General features: G+C 38.2%; 1 protein-coding gene and 1 pseudogene across 1 annotated transcript in view; one reads left to right on the forward strand and one right to left on the reverse strand.

Moving 5' to 3' along the window:
- The window catches only part of ACAP2 (ArfGAP with coiled-coil, ankyrin repeat and PH domains 2), a 140732-nt gene that overhangs the window by 20433 nt on the left and 105016 nt on the right, over window positions 1–15283 (forward strand). The gene's annotated exons all lie outside the window — the stretch shown is intronic.
- LOC110595972 lies at window positions 3608–3998 on the reverse strand (annotated as a pseudogene).

Raw genomic sequence — 15283 nt, forward strand, 5'->3', positions numbered from 1 at the left:
TGCATGTATGTTTTATCAAGATTTTATGGCATATCTCTGCTTTGTCTTATTTGAGCATGTTAATACCCTGCTTTTCTAGATGATTGATAATTTGATAACTAACAGTCTTATGATACTAACTTTTTTTAAATTAATCAATATTTTTATTATGGTTTTGTGGGGTACAGTTAAGGGTTAGGTGTACAATTACGTTTCATTCAGGCACCCTGTTGATAAGAGGTGTTTTCCCATCCCCAGACAGATATTTGCTACTGTTAATCCTATCCTCCTCTCCCCCCATAGTTTCCCAGTACTGTCAGTCATTTTCTTATAGTATTACATTGGATGTTCAAGGTCCATTATATGAGTGAGAACATGTGCTACTCGGATCTTTGTTTCTGTGAGTGGTCACTCAGTATTATAGACTCTAGTTCCATCCAGGTTGCTGCGAAATTCATGATTTTGTTCTTTTTTATGGCTGCATAGTATTCCATCATGTATATGTACCACATTTTTTAAATCCAGTCCTCTTTTGATGGGCAGCATGGTTGTTTCCAGGTTCTTGCTATTGTGAACAGCGCTGCGATAAACATACGTTTGCAGGTATCTTTTCTATAGAGTGATTTGAGTTCTTCAGGGTATATTCCCAGTAGTGGGATTGCAGGATCATATGGAAGGTCGATTTTTAGAGCTTTTAGGAATTGCCACACTGCTTTCCACAGAGGTTGCACTAGTTTACACTCCCACCAACAGTGATACTAACTTTTTTGAAGACTGTAGACTAATTGTCTTATAGAATGTCCCAAATTTTGAATTTGTCTGATTGTTTCCTCAGGGCAGATTCAGTGTAAACATTTTTGGCAAGGATACTCATAGGTGGTGATGTATTTTATCATCTCTGTCAGGAGGCTTATGAGATTTGCTTGTCTGTCTGTTTGGCAGTACAAAGCGTGGTCACTTTGGGTTGAAAGTGAATGGGGGAGGTGGGATTGGTGGTAACAGCCCAGAGAGGCTTATAGGCCCTGAAGTAGGAATAAGTTTGAGATAAGATCAGAGACAAGTCATATTAGGCATCAGAAATCATCCATAGTAAGGTCTTTGAATGTTATCATTAGTGCAATAAGAGGTGATTAGAAAGTTTTTAGTGAGGTTTATGTTTTTAAAAATATTTTAACTACTGTTTAGAAAATGGATTTTAAGGGAGAAGAGTGGATGCAGAGAGACCAGATATGAGACCATTACAGGAAACTAGTTACCAGAGGCTAGGCCAGTCAAGAGATTACCTGGGAGATAGTCGAGAAAATTTTTGTGGTAGAATCAACAAGAGTTGCTATTGAATTATTTATAGGGAATGAGAAAAATAAAAATATGATGTGTTTGGCTTTAGCAACTGGGTGGATGGAGGTACTATTTGCTGCTAAGAGGGGGACAAGGGAAGAACAGATTACTGGGAAAAAATTCAGGATTCTATTTTTTACATGTTAAGTTTGAGATATATATATTAGACATCCAAGTGGAGCTAAGTAGAATTGTCACTTCTGTGTAGCCTTTTGTAATTTACCTCACAAACAGATATGATCCCATCCTATACTTCTTTTTAGATTGTAAATTCTTTGCGGTAGAGACTATCAGTGTCTTCATATGCCTTCACTCTTCAGCACAATTTCTAGCACACAATAGATAGCCTACAGGCTTTCACTGCCCAAAACTACTTTCTTAAAATAGTCATTTTCACATAAGTACTACAGTTTTTATATTAGAATTTTTTTTCTGTTATTGTATGATTGATGAATCGGAAAACTGTAAGGAGTATATGATGGCTGTTAGATCTTACTTAAATTTTCTTTTATAGTATCGTAATTCAATCAAACCAAAATCTTTAGGTCCTCTTAGGTAGTTGTTTTAATTCTTGAGAGACTGTTTCTAAGCTCTATCTGTTTCCAAGCTGCCAGTATATTTATATATGGGGTTTCTAAGGAAATATATTTAATTTTACAAACATTTTGACAACTGCACTGTTCAGATAGTTAATGCTTATTGCAGTTGTATAGAAAAAAAAGCTTCTCATATCCTGTTACCTTGATTAACTCTTAAAAATTTTTTAGTTGACTGTCAACCTGGAAAATTAAGATAGTCTTTTTCTGTTGTTCCTGAACCACCTGAATCAGAATGAGGTATTTGACAAAAAAATGTGACTGAGGCTCCTTGAGGGATTTTTAAATGGTTACTCCTAAAATGCTTTTAGCAGTACTAAAATCATTGGAATAAGTGTGTTTTTCTATGGTGACATTTGAAGTACACACCAACTTGGAGATCTGTAATCCTAAAAAAATCAGTGTTTGCTTTATATCATTTTTGATTAGCTATTGTTGTTTAACAAACCATCCTAACATTTATTAACTTAACCATTTTATTTTGTCTATGTTTCATGGAACAGGAGTCTGGAAAGAACTTGGCTAGAGGTTCATCTCTGATCCTTCCGTAACTGATCCATAACCTCAACTTGGGTGACTGAGGCTGGAAGATCCACTTCCAGCATGGCTTCTTTATTCACATGTCTGACAACCAGGCCCTCTTTGTCTTTGTCAGCTCGTCACATGGCATCTCATTCAGGTCCTTTTCGTGTTCTGACAGCATGGTAATGTTAGGGTAGTTGCACCTATATAGCAGCTGAGAGACAGGAAGTTGAAGGCTATGCCTATAATGCCACAGTTTCAGTTTTCTCGTATTCTGTTAGAATGGTCTTCCAGATTCTGAGGGGGTAGAGAAATAGACTCCACATCTTAAATGGGGAGTGTCAGGGTCATGTTGCAGATTACCATGTGTGGCCATTTTTGGAAAATAGAATCTGCTACACATTATGTCCAAAAGTGTCTTGGAAATCATGATGAGAAAAATTATTAAGATTCAATAAGACTGCATATTTAAAACTAAAACCAAAGCAAGCTATTTTTGTCTATCAAGTTGACAATTTTAAACTGAGCATGATGGCTCACACTTGTAATCTCAGCACTTTGGGAGGCAGAGGTGGGAGGAGTGCTTGAGGCCAGGAGTTCAGGACCAGCCTGGGCAACATAGCAAAAACCTCCTGTCTATATAAAAAAAGAGACAGAGAAAGAGAATTAGCCAGACATGATGACGCATGCCTCTATGTGGTTTTAACTACTTGGGAGGTTGAGGAGGGAGGATCTCTTGAACCCAGTAGTTCGAGGTTACAGTGAGCTATGATTGTGCTGCTATGCTTCAGTCTGGGCAATAAAATGAGACCCAGTGTCTGAAAAAGTGCTGATGATTTTGAAGAGTTCCTAGTGCTGAGAAAGATATAGGGAAACAGTCTTCATACTGTTGGAAAGAATTTGGTTTGGCAGGGCTTTTTTAAAGGTCAAAGTAATAAAATATCCCAGGATTTTATTGATTGATTGATTGAGATGGAATCTTGCTATATTATCCAGGCTGCAGTGCGGTGACTGTTCACAGATGCGATCATAGTTCTTGGTGGCCTCAAACTCCTGGACTCTAGAGCCTCTCCTGTGTCAGCCTCCCAGGTAGCTAGGACAAAAGGCATATACAGCCAGCAAGAAATACCTTTTTTGTGTGTGGTTTTATAACTTTATTTGACAATCAGCGATTAGTTCTCATCCATATTGACTGACTGTAGATTTTTTGAAGTGGTAACAGGTACATAGGTGACCAAAGTGTAAAGCTTGTTTGGGGAGTCTTCATCCTCATTATGTTTTCTGGACAGCTACATGTGGTTACAATATGGGACTTTCCTTATTCCTTTGGCCCAGACAGCCTTGTTGAGACTGGTGTCGATGCGTACTTCTGGAGTTCCCATCTCCTTCATGGCAAATTTTTGGATTTTTTTGGGTACCCGAGCGGAACACTTCTTGAAACCCACTCCATGGAGGCATTTGTGAATGTTGATGGTGTATTCTTGGGTCACCCTCGTTGATGGCAGAACGGCCACTGTTCTTGCCATCCTTCTGTGCAGGCACCATTCTGCCGGGCCCAAGTTGGAAAGGTGAAATACATATATTGATTCATCATTTTTACATCTAGAAATATCTTTTGAGGAATAATAGGACAAACGTGCGAAGTTATATGCACAAGAATACTTATTAGAGCATAGGAAAAGTGCAAAATAATGTATATTGGCTAAGTAGAATACTGTTTAGTTATTAAAACATGATGATAGCTAATGTGTGTAAAGTGCTTAATGTATACTAGATCTTTTTTTTTTAAATTAGGGTTTTGCTCTGTCACCCAGGCTGGAGTGCAGTGGCACCATCATGGTTCACTGTAGCATTGAACTCCTGGCCTCAGGTAATCCTCCCATCTCAGCCTCCTGAGTAGCTGGACTACAGGTGTGCGCTATCACACCCAGCTAGTTTAAAAAATTTTTTTTTGTAGAGATAGAGTCTCACTATGCTGTTCAGGCTGGTTTCAAACTCCTTGACTCAAGTGATCCTCCTGCCTTGGCCTTCTAAGTGCTAGAATTGTAGGTGTGAGCCACTGTGCCCAGCCACAAGGAACATTCTCAGTACTTTGTATATATTAGGTCATGTATTTCTCACAACCCTGTGAGGTATATACTTTTATTACACCCATTTTGGGATGAGGAAACTAGGGCGCACAAGGAGACACACAACTAGTTAAGTGGTGAGGGAGGGATTTGAACTCTGTCAACATGGCCCTGAATCTTGAACTATCTTAAGGATCTAAGCCAGGAGTTGACAGACTGTGGCCTGCATGATTCATGAGTGTGCAACTTGTGGAGCTGCACAGGAATCCACTCTGAGAAGGGCCCTGTACTTAGTTTAATGCTCTGCTGTCACTATTTTGAAATTCTTAATATTTTTTAAACAAGAGACTACTTTTTTCCCCACTGGTCCTTGTAAAGTATGTCTCCATTTTTACTTGTGAGCTAGGTTTTTACATTACTAAAAGTTAAAAAAACAAGCAAGTAATTTCGTGACACATGAGAATTATATCAAATTTCAGTGTCCACAAAGTATTATTGGAACACAGTCATGCTTATTAATTTACATATTGTCTGTGGCTGCTTTTTTGCTACAATAGCGGAGTTGAGTAGTTGGAACGGGAACCTGCATTTACTATCTGGTCTATAGAAAGTTTGCTAATTCTTTCTCTAAACCACTGTACTCTTCTGCCTTTCAGTTTATATGAATGATGTCCATGATATAAGAGAAAGAAAATATAGGTTATAGAATATAATTAGGATGTGTAATATGACACTGCATCTGTCAAAAGGGATAATGTATTAAAAAGTCTGGGCCAGGCATGGTGGTGCATGCCTGTAATCCCAGCACTTTGGGAGGCTGAGGTGAAAGGTTAACCTGAGTGCAGGAGTTCGAAACCAGCCTGGGCAACATGGTGAGACCTTATGTCTATAATAAACAATTAGCTGGGCATGGTGGTGCACACCTATAGTCCCAGTTACTTGGAAGGCTGAGGTGGGAGGATCACCTGAGCTCAGCAGGTTGAGGCTGTGGTAGCTGTGATCATACCACTGCACTCCAGCCTAGGTGATGGAGTGAGACTCTGACCAAAAAAAAAAAAAAAAAAGTCTGGAAAGACTGTTAACATATTTTATTTCTGGGAATTGAGAGAATGCTTTTGGACCATTATTTTAAAGTTTTGTTTACAACAGTCCATGCTATCAGTAAAGAAAGTCAACATATTAGTAGATTTCTACCCCTTTTTCTCCCCACAGCTTTTTATTTTAAAGATGTTCAGATTTAGGACAGAGTTGAAAGGATTGTACAAGTAATACCTATCTAGCTCTTATCTGGATTTACCAGTTGTTTCTATTTGGGCAAATTTGCTCTATCTATCTTTTACACATGTCTACAGAGGTATATACACATGTACTTTTTTTCTGAATCATTTGAAAGTTTAATATCCATCTCCTAATAATAAGGACATTCTTCTACATAATTACATTTATAACACTAATAGTAATGACATGTTCCTAGTTGTGCCAATTATGCCTTTTTTTTTTTTTGAGTTGGAGTCTCACTCTGTTTCCCAGGCTGGAGGGCAGTGGCATGTTCATGGCCACCGCAGCATTGATCTGCTGGTCTCCGGCGATCCTTCTGCCTCAGCCTTCCAAGTAGTCGGAACTACAGGCATGCGATACTATGCCTGGCTAATTTTTGATTTATTGTAGAGACGTGATCTCGCCAAGTTGCCCAGGCTAGTCTTGAACCCATGGTCTCAGGCAATCATCTCGCCTTGGCCTTCCAAAGTGCTGGGACTACAGGCTGAGCCACTGAGCCTGGTTCAATTATGTCTTTTATAGGTAGTTTTAAAAATTTTGATTCAGTATTCAGGCAAGGGTTATTCAGTGGGCTGCTTTTTTATTACTTTTAGGCAGCTGTACAGTCTTGATTCTTTTAACCCATTATCTTTCATTGGGGTGATTTTAAAATTAAGAAAATTTTGGGCCAGATGCAGTAAGTGCCTCACACCTGTAATCCCAGCACTTTGAGAAGCTGATTCAGGAGAGCCAAGTGTTAGAGACAAGCATGGATGACAGAGTGAGACCCTGTCTCTATAAAAATATTTAAAAATATATAAATTAAGCTTGGAGAGATCTAAGTCATATCTGAGGTTCTGATTTAAGTAAAGGGCAAATCATGCAAGATATTGTATGTCATTTTAAGGATTTTGGGAGACCATCATAGAAAACATAATGTGTGGGAAGCTCTTTGAGAGAAGTGACATGTTCAAGTTTGCATAGTATGTATATAATTTACTTTTCAGGCAAAATATTTTAGTGCATAATGATTTGGAACAAAAAGTTACAGTCTTGAACAAAACTAAAAAATACATTCAGAGATGATAGGGAAAGTCAGTCATGAAATGGGTATGTGATATTAAGGAATTTTTGTTATTATTACACATGATAATGATAAATAAGTTCTGTTTAAAAATCCTTTTCTGTTAAAGATGAGTAAAATAATACAGCATCTGGGCTTTGTTTTAAAGTACATTAGCAAAAAAAGGTCAGGACTATATGAAACAAGAATGGCAACATTTTGCTAATCAGTGAACTTATATGGGTATATGAAAGTGCATTATACACTTCTCTGTTTTTGTGTCTGATTCATTTTCTAAGAGGTTAAATAAGACAACCACTGACACCTCGTTTTTTGACACACACACACACACACACACACACACACACACACACACACCCACACACACCCACACACTGTCTCTCAATTGGAAGGTTAACTTGTTTGTGAAAGTTGTCTGGTACCTAAAACTTCTGTTACTTTCCAGAGGAATTCTTTATATAACAGTGTCAAGATGTATTTACCAAAGGAACTTATTTTAAAATATTTGGTTAGGAAAATAATTCTTAGCAAAAATAGTTGAGTATGTGTCTCTGACTGTCTTAAAAAGAACCTAGCATTTTAAAGTATTAAGAAATAATGTTGCTCTTACAGTGTTTATTTAAAAATTACAACCTTAAATATGGCAGAAAGCTAGCTATGACAATAGGAAAATTCTGTACATATTACAAAACTGTTTAATTCAAACCACTACTCATAGTTGTACAGCAACTATTGTAGATTAGATTTCTTGCTTATCAGTCAGCTATTGTGTAAGTAGTGTGTAATCTTTCCTATGACTACAGCACTAATGCATTACCAGTACTGCTTTCCTATGATTCCAACAGATATAAACAATGGCATCTCTTTTCATTTGAATCCAGCAGCTGTATCCTGGTCACAGTGCTTGTAAGTCATTGAAGTACAAGTATGACAATGTTATAAAGGTGGAGTTTGATCCTATGAAAGATAACAGTTGACCTGATGTCAAGACCTTTGTCCTTTATATTATGAATGTTTTATTTTCTCTTGTTAATTTTATTTATTTATTTATTTTGAGTTGGAGTCTTACGCCATCACCCAGGCTGGAGTGCAGTGGTACAATCACGGCTCACTGTATCCTTGACCTCCTGGGCTCAAGCATTCCTCCCACCTCATCCTCTCGAGTAGCTGGGACTACAGGCATGTGCCACCATGCCCAGCTAATTTTTTTATTTTTTTGTAGAGACAAGGTCTAGCTGTGTTGCTTAGGCTTTTCTTGAGCTCCTGGGCTCAATCAATCCTCCCACCTCAGTTTCCCAAAAGTGTTGGGATTACAGGTGTGAGCCACTACACCTGATAATGTTTAATTGATCATTTGAGAAGTCATCCATGCAAATAGGCAAAAAAAAATTTTTTTTTGAGTTTGGGGTCTTACTCTGTTGCCCAGGCTGTAATGCAGTGGCATGCTCACGGATCACCAAAGCCTCGGGCTCCTGGGCTCAGATGATCTTTCTGCCTCAGCCTCCTGAGTAGCTGGGACTACAGGCATGCACCATCATGCCTGGCTAATTTAAAAATTTTTTTTGTAGAGTCGATGTCCCATGTTGCCCAGAAGGGTCTTAGACTCCTGGGCTCAAGCAATTCTCTTGCCTCAGCCTGCCAGAGTGCTGGAATTACAGGTGTGAGCCACCACATCTAGCTCAAATAGATGATTTTGTTTCATCTTTATTTTAGATCCAGGGGGTACCTATGTGTGTTCGTTATATGGACATATTGTATAGTGGTGAGAATTGGGTCTTAGGTGACCCATTCCCCAGATAGTGAACATTGTACCCCATAGGCAATTTCTAAATCCCAACCCCTTCCCCACAGATAGGCAATTTTTAACCAGAGGTACACGTCAGAGCACTTAGAGAGCTTTTTCCAAAATACCTTTATTAAGACTCTGCCCCATACCTACTGAGTCAGAACTTTTGGAGGGTGAATAGGACAAGGCAAAAATACTTTCAAAAAGCTTTTTAGGTAATTCTGATGTTAAGCTTTGTTTAATGACCACTGCTCTAAAAGTCTTAGAATTCTTCTTTAACATTTGTAAACAGATGATAGTAAAGCACAGTGCTTTTTAGTCCTTTTCCTCTCTCTCTCTTTTTTTTTTTTTGAGTTGGAGTCTCACTCTTGCCCAGGCTGAAGTGCAGTGGCACGCTTATGGCTACCGCAGCCTAGACCTGCTGGGCTCAGGTGATCCTTCTGCCTCAGCCTTCCAAGTAGCTGGAACTGCAGGCATGTGCCACCACACCCTACTAACTTTTTGATTTATTGTAGAGATGAGGTCTCGCCAAGTTGCCCAGGCTGGTCTCGAATCCATGGGCTCAGGCAGACCTTTCACCTTGGCCTCCCAAAGTGCTGGGATTACAGGTGTGAACCACCATGCCCATCCCTTTCCTTCTCTTTTTAACCTATTGGTTAAAAGCAAAGCATAGTTTCCCATTGGCTATCTGTAATTCTATTTCTTATTTCATCACTGTAGGATAGCTGTCTTTCAAAATTTCGTTGGATAGCCATTAAAATATTTTTAGCAGGTAAGTGATGTGATAACATTTGTATTCTAGTTATTGATAACAAAATTATTGTGTCACAACTTAAACTGAACTCAGTAACCACCCCACTGTAGACAGCCTCATCATAGCCTGTCTTGAAGTGGCCCGTTCTTTGTCCAACCCAACACTGTCTGTTGTTATATTGTATTAACAGTAATCTTCCTAAGATACTAATTTAATCATTTTTACCTTTTTTTTCTTTTAGAGACAGGTTCTCAATCTGTCACCCAAGCTGGAGTGCAATGGTGCAATCCTGGCTCATTGCAGTCTTGACCTACTGGGCTCAAGCAGTCCTCCTGCCTCAGCCTCCAGAGTAGCTAGGATTACAGGGGTGTGCCACCATACCTGGTTGATTAAAAAAAAATTTTTTTTGTAGAGATGGAGTCTCTTGCTATGTTGTCCTGACTGGTCTTGAACTGTAGGCCTAAAGAGATCTACCTGCCATGGCCTCCCATAGTGTTGGGGTTACAGGCATGAACTACAGCACCTGACTCATTTTTACTTTTATATACAAAAATTCTCACTATCTTTATATTGCCTTTTAGATGAACTTGGGTAATTTACTCTCTGTTGACCATTGCCTTGCTAAGCTATGGTGTGGTCGTGTGCCCTTTGAGCTATGGCTGGGCCATGTTTCCTGACTTTGGCCACCTCCCCTACCTTGGGGAGGTGAATCTCCTTTATCATTCTCTTTCTCTCCAATTTACTTTCTAAATCAACTATATTTTCTAATCTAAAATAATAATCATAATCATAATTTACTCTATGTTTGATATCTTCATTTGCCAATAAAATCGTCTTTTATGTCACCTAAACATTGCCATAGTGATCATTTCAGACATTTATATATATAACTTTAATTTGCCATGCTCTGCTCTTTCTTTTGTCTTAAAAAAAAAGTGTGAAGCTTTATTTTTTTCTTGTAAATTTTTTTGTAAAAGATTTTAAAAACAATTTATATTAGTTAGAAAAGTAATAAAATACAATCAAAATAAATTCTAAGTGGTAACAATTTAGTGTTTATGATTTCAGATGCTAACATACACATTTTTCTTATATGAGTGGGATCAGATTATATTTAGTTTTCTGCACTTTGCTTTTCTTCACTTAAAAATTAAATGGTCATCTTTCTTTGTTAGTACATATAGATGCACCATACTGTTTTATTTTATTTTATTTTATTTTTTTGAGTTGGAGTCTCACTCTGTCCAGACGGGAGTGCAGTGGCCACTCTCGGCCACTGCAGCCTCGACCTGCTGGGTTCCTGCAATCCTTCTGCCTCAGCCTTCCGAGTAGCCGGAATTACAGGCGTGCACTACCACGCTCGGCTGATTTTTTGATTTATTGTAGAGATGAGGTCCCGGCTGATTTTTTGATTTATTGTAGAGATGAGGTCTCGCCTTCCCAGGCGGGTCTCGAACCCGCGGGCTCAGGCAATCCACTCACCTCAGCCTCCCAAAGGCGCGGGATTACAGGCTGAGCCACCGAGCCTGGCTACACCATACTGTTTTAAATGGCTTTATACTTATCATTGAATGGCTGTTCTGTAATTTGACTGACCAATCCCCTGATGGCTTTTAAAATTTTAGTTTATTTTTTCCATGAGTTTTCTGCTGTACTCCTGGTTATTTGCCTTGTTGTATTTGTAGCATAGATACCTAAAAGAGTTACACTAATTTGGTTCAAAGAGGATATACACTTAAAATTTTAGATGAGCTGGGGAAGGCTGAGGGGAGTGGATTGCCTGAGCCCGCGGGTTTGAGACCCGCCTGGGCAACTTGGCGAGACCTCATCTCTACAATAAATCAAAATTAGCCAGTGGGGTAATGCGCGCCTGTAGTTCCAGCTACTTGGAAGGCTGAGGCGGAAAGATTGCCGGAGCCCAACAGGTCGAGGCTGCGGTGGCCGGGAGCGGTCACTGTAGTCCAGTCTGGGCGCCAGAGTGAGACTCCAACTCAAAAAAAAAAAAAAAAAAAATAGACGATGTTGCTAAATTTTTCTTCAATAAAGAAGAAAATGTAGGGCGATCAGTCCAATTAAATATTAGCACTTTGTTTCTTTTCTGTGCATGTGTTATCTTAATGAAATTGCCCTTTTTCTTTTTCTTTTTTATAGAGACAGGGTATTGCTATGTTGCCCAAGCTGGTCTTGAACTCCTGGCCTCAAGTAATCCCCCCCAGTTAGTCCCCCTGAGTGCTGGGATTCCTTTCCTTTCTTTTTTCTTTTTTTTCTCCTTTCCTTTCCTACCTACAGGTGCTATGTTGGCCAGGCAGGTCTGGAACACTTGGGCTTAAGTGATACTTCTGCTTCATCCTCCTGAGAAGCTGGGACTACAGGCATGAACCACCACATCCAGCTCCTATGGTTCTCAGAGGAAATATGGCCTTGTCAACATCTTTATTTCAGATGTTTGTTCTCTAGAACTGATATGTAATACATTTCTGTTGTTTTAAGCTACCCACTTTGTGGCAGTGTATAATGGGAGCCTTAGATACTAATGTATTGTCTATTTCACTCAGGCTTTCAAATTTGTACAATATAGAGTCATGTAAAATATTGTGGATTTTTTGTTTTCATTCTAAGTTTTGTGAAGTGATACTTTCTCTCATCTTTAATTTTGTTAATATTCTGTCTTAGAAGATTTATTTTTATATACCCATTCAAACCAGTTCTTGAGTTTATATTTCTACTTTTCATAATTCTCTTTTTACTTGTCTTAGAAAACGAAGTAAATCTAACTTTCTGAGTTCATTTGTGCTCTTTTGTTTATCATTCAGTGAAAGCCTTTAAGAGTATAAATTCCCGTCTGAGCTTAGCTTTTGTTGGATTTCACTGATTTTGATTAGAAATGTTTTTGTTAGCCAGGCTTGGTGGCTCAGCCTGTAATCTCGCGCCTTTGGGAGGCTGAGGTGAGTGGATTGCCTGAGCCCGCGGGTTCGAGGCCCGCCTGGGCAACTTGGCGAGATCTCATCTCTACAATAATCAAAAAATAGCCGGGCGTGGTAGCGCACGCCTGTAGTTCCAGCTACTTGGAAGGCTGAGGCGGAAAGATCGCTGGAGCCCAGCAGGTCAAGTACTTGAGTGGAATTGACTGGTTTTCTCTGTTTTTAAAATGGAAGAGGTAAAATGTTTCTCCCCCCGCCACATGGCATCTCCCTGCTCAGATATTTTAGGATTCTAAAAACTTCTTTGAGAGAAGTAGGGTAGGTGATATTATTTGGAGTTTCATAAATAATAAATAAGTCAGTTGTAAAGTGACTGGGCCAATATGACATAGTAAATTAATGACAGGATTAGAACACAGAATAAATATATCAACTCTATTCTGTTATCTCTGTGTTAGAAATTTTAAGATTTGCTTTCTACTGAGGAGTGTCATACACACATCCCCTCTTCCACTCCTAATAATTAGTGTGTTATTGCTGGGATAGGTAACACAGAAAGGAGATTAAATTCATTAAGTCTCGTTTATTAGATACTTTATATTTTTTGCTTTCTGTCATGTAGTGGGGGAATTTTCAAAAGTATATTGGTCAGAAAGCATCATCGTACCAAGAAGCTTACATGAACTCCAGGTTAACTGCTTAATTTGTGTATATACTTTTTTAATGTTCCTTTTTAACTATATGGGCAACAAAAATATAACTTTAATAATAAAGAGAAAAGGAGTTTTGGGGTTATTGCCTGTGTTGAGATGAGTTACTGTGTTCTCATGAAAGTTCCTATGACAGAGACCTGACTCTGCCTACTGAGTGAAACACTTAAGACATATAATATCAGAGAGAAACAGGAAGAAAAACAGTAGGAAGTAGTGCACTTCCTGCACTAGTACTATTCAGCCTTTAACAGTCTTAATTACAGGGAAACCATTAGTATGATAAAACTTACTATGATTAACATAATTGACAAGTCATTTATTTTGATCATGAGTCTCTGAAAGAGTATCCAAATGCCTAAAAGAAGGAAAAGCAATGTTACAATATAGTTATCTTCTTTACCTCCAAATTAACTGTGTAACACAAAAATCATTCTAGATGGCTCACCACTGAATATATTTTCATAATCTATCATAATTTATTCTAGATTTAGTGAGATTCCTCTTAAACAATGATATGTTTTTGTGGCATGCCAGTTTTTTTTTTTTTAAACAAATATACACCAGGTTGTAAGACAAATTCAATATTCCAGAGTTAAGTAGTAAGTCACTTTTTAAATGTCAGATAGACAAAGTTATTTTCCTTCTATTTTCTATCCATGGTCCTCTTTACCCCACTTCATGGCTGTGTAATTCATTGTACTGTTTATTTGGAACTGTCTCCTGTCTTCCTTGGAAAACTTAGCTTGTTGAGTATGGTCAGAGGTGGGTATATTTTCTGATCTCATTCCTTAAAATATTTATATTAAGTATGAGGCATATATAATGAAAATTAATAAAATAAAAAAGGCCTTTGAACATGTTTATATATTAAAATTAGTAACCTTACTGTATGCCAATAAGTAGATTTTTAAAAATGGGCCGGGCGCAGTGGTTCAAAGCCTGTAATACCAGCACTTTGGGAGGCTGAGTTGAGGGGATTGCCTGAGCCCAAGGGTTTGAGAACAGCCTGGGCAATTTGGCGAACCTTATCTTTACAACAAATCAATAAAAAAATTAGCCAGGTGTGGTCGTGCGCACCTGTAGTTCTGGCTACTTGGAAGGCTGAGGTGGAAGGATTGCCTGAGCCCAGCAGGTCGATGATAGGGTGGCCGTGACCGTGCCACTACACTCCTGCCTGGGTGACAGAGTGAGTCTCCAACTCAAAAAAAAAAAAAGAAAATGGATAAAATTTTATTTAAATACTAACGAAATATAAAAAAATGAATAGAAATGAAGTTAACCTAAAATATGTGGAACTTCATAAAACAACTGTTAAACTTAAATTGATGACAGAGGGGAAAATGTGACTGAGGAATTGTACCTTTTACAGAAAGACTCAACATTGCAAAAGTCTGAAATCTTCCTAAGTTAATTTATAAATTTAAATGTTATGTCAGTCAGTGTTCTAAAGTTTATGTAAAAGAATACATGTGTGAGAGTAGCCAAGAAAATTTTGAAAAGTAAGAATAGTAAGGACAATGTCCCCTATCAGATTTTGGAGTGTATTTGTTGAAATGTAAAGATTGATCCTAGAACAGACAGATGAAAGAGCAGAATTTTTCAAAATCCAGATATAGACCCAAATGTATATGGCTTTAGAGAATGATAAAGTTACCATTTCAAATCAAAGGGAAAAGGCTAGTTTGTTGATGAATAATGCTTGGTTGGATATATATATTTCTTTAAAATTAGGTTGAGGTGGAGTAATTATTTTGATATTAAAATTGAGCTGTGGCTGTACTATTGGAAAATAAACATGAGAATATATGCTGCATTGGGATCAGGACAGTCTTTCTAAGCATACATCCAAGACAAAGCCTTGAAATAGATTTTGCTGTATAAAAATATTACCCCTCCCCTGACTGGTCTGAAGGTAGAGAGTTATCTCAATTGATTGTTGACAGTTACAGATTAAACTGTTCCATTCTTTCCCCTCTTCTTACTACTGCACTTGACTAGTCTTAAAAAAAAAACCACTCCTCCCTAATAAGTGAAAAATGGGAAAATATTTGGAAAAATGTGAAAGAAGTTTCAAATCCTTTATATTTAGAGAGCTTTGAAAAATACCTTGCAAATCCAGTTAAATGAAAGGTTGAGGAGAATAGGCCAATCTATCCACACAGAACACTGATTTATGGTTGCCTAGGGCTAGGAGCAGGGAAAGGGGAGTGGGAAATGACTGCTAATGGGTATGAGGTTTCCTTTTGGGATGGTGAGATGCTCTA

This window comes from Carlito syrichta, unplaced genomic scaffold (assembly GCF_000164805.1).
Source record: "Carlito syrichta isolate Samal-C Ts95f unplaced genomic scaffold, Tarsius_syrichta-2.0.1 Scaffold305641, whole genome shotgun sequence".
NCBI lineage: Eukaryota > Metazoa > Chordata > Mammalia > Primates > Tarsiidae > Carlito > Carlito syrichta.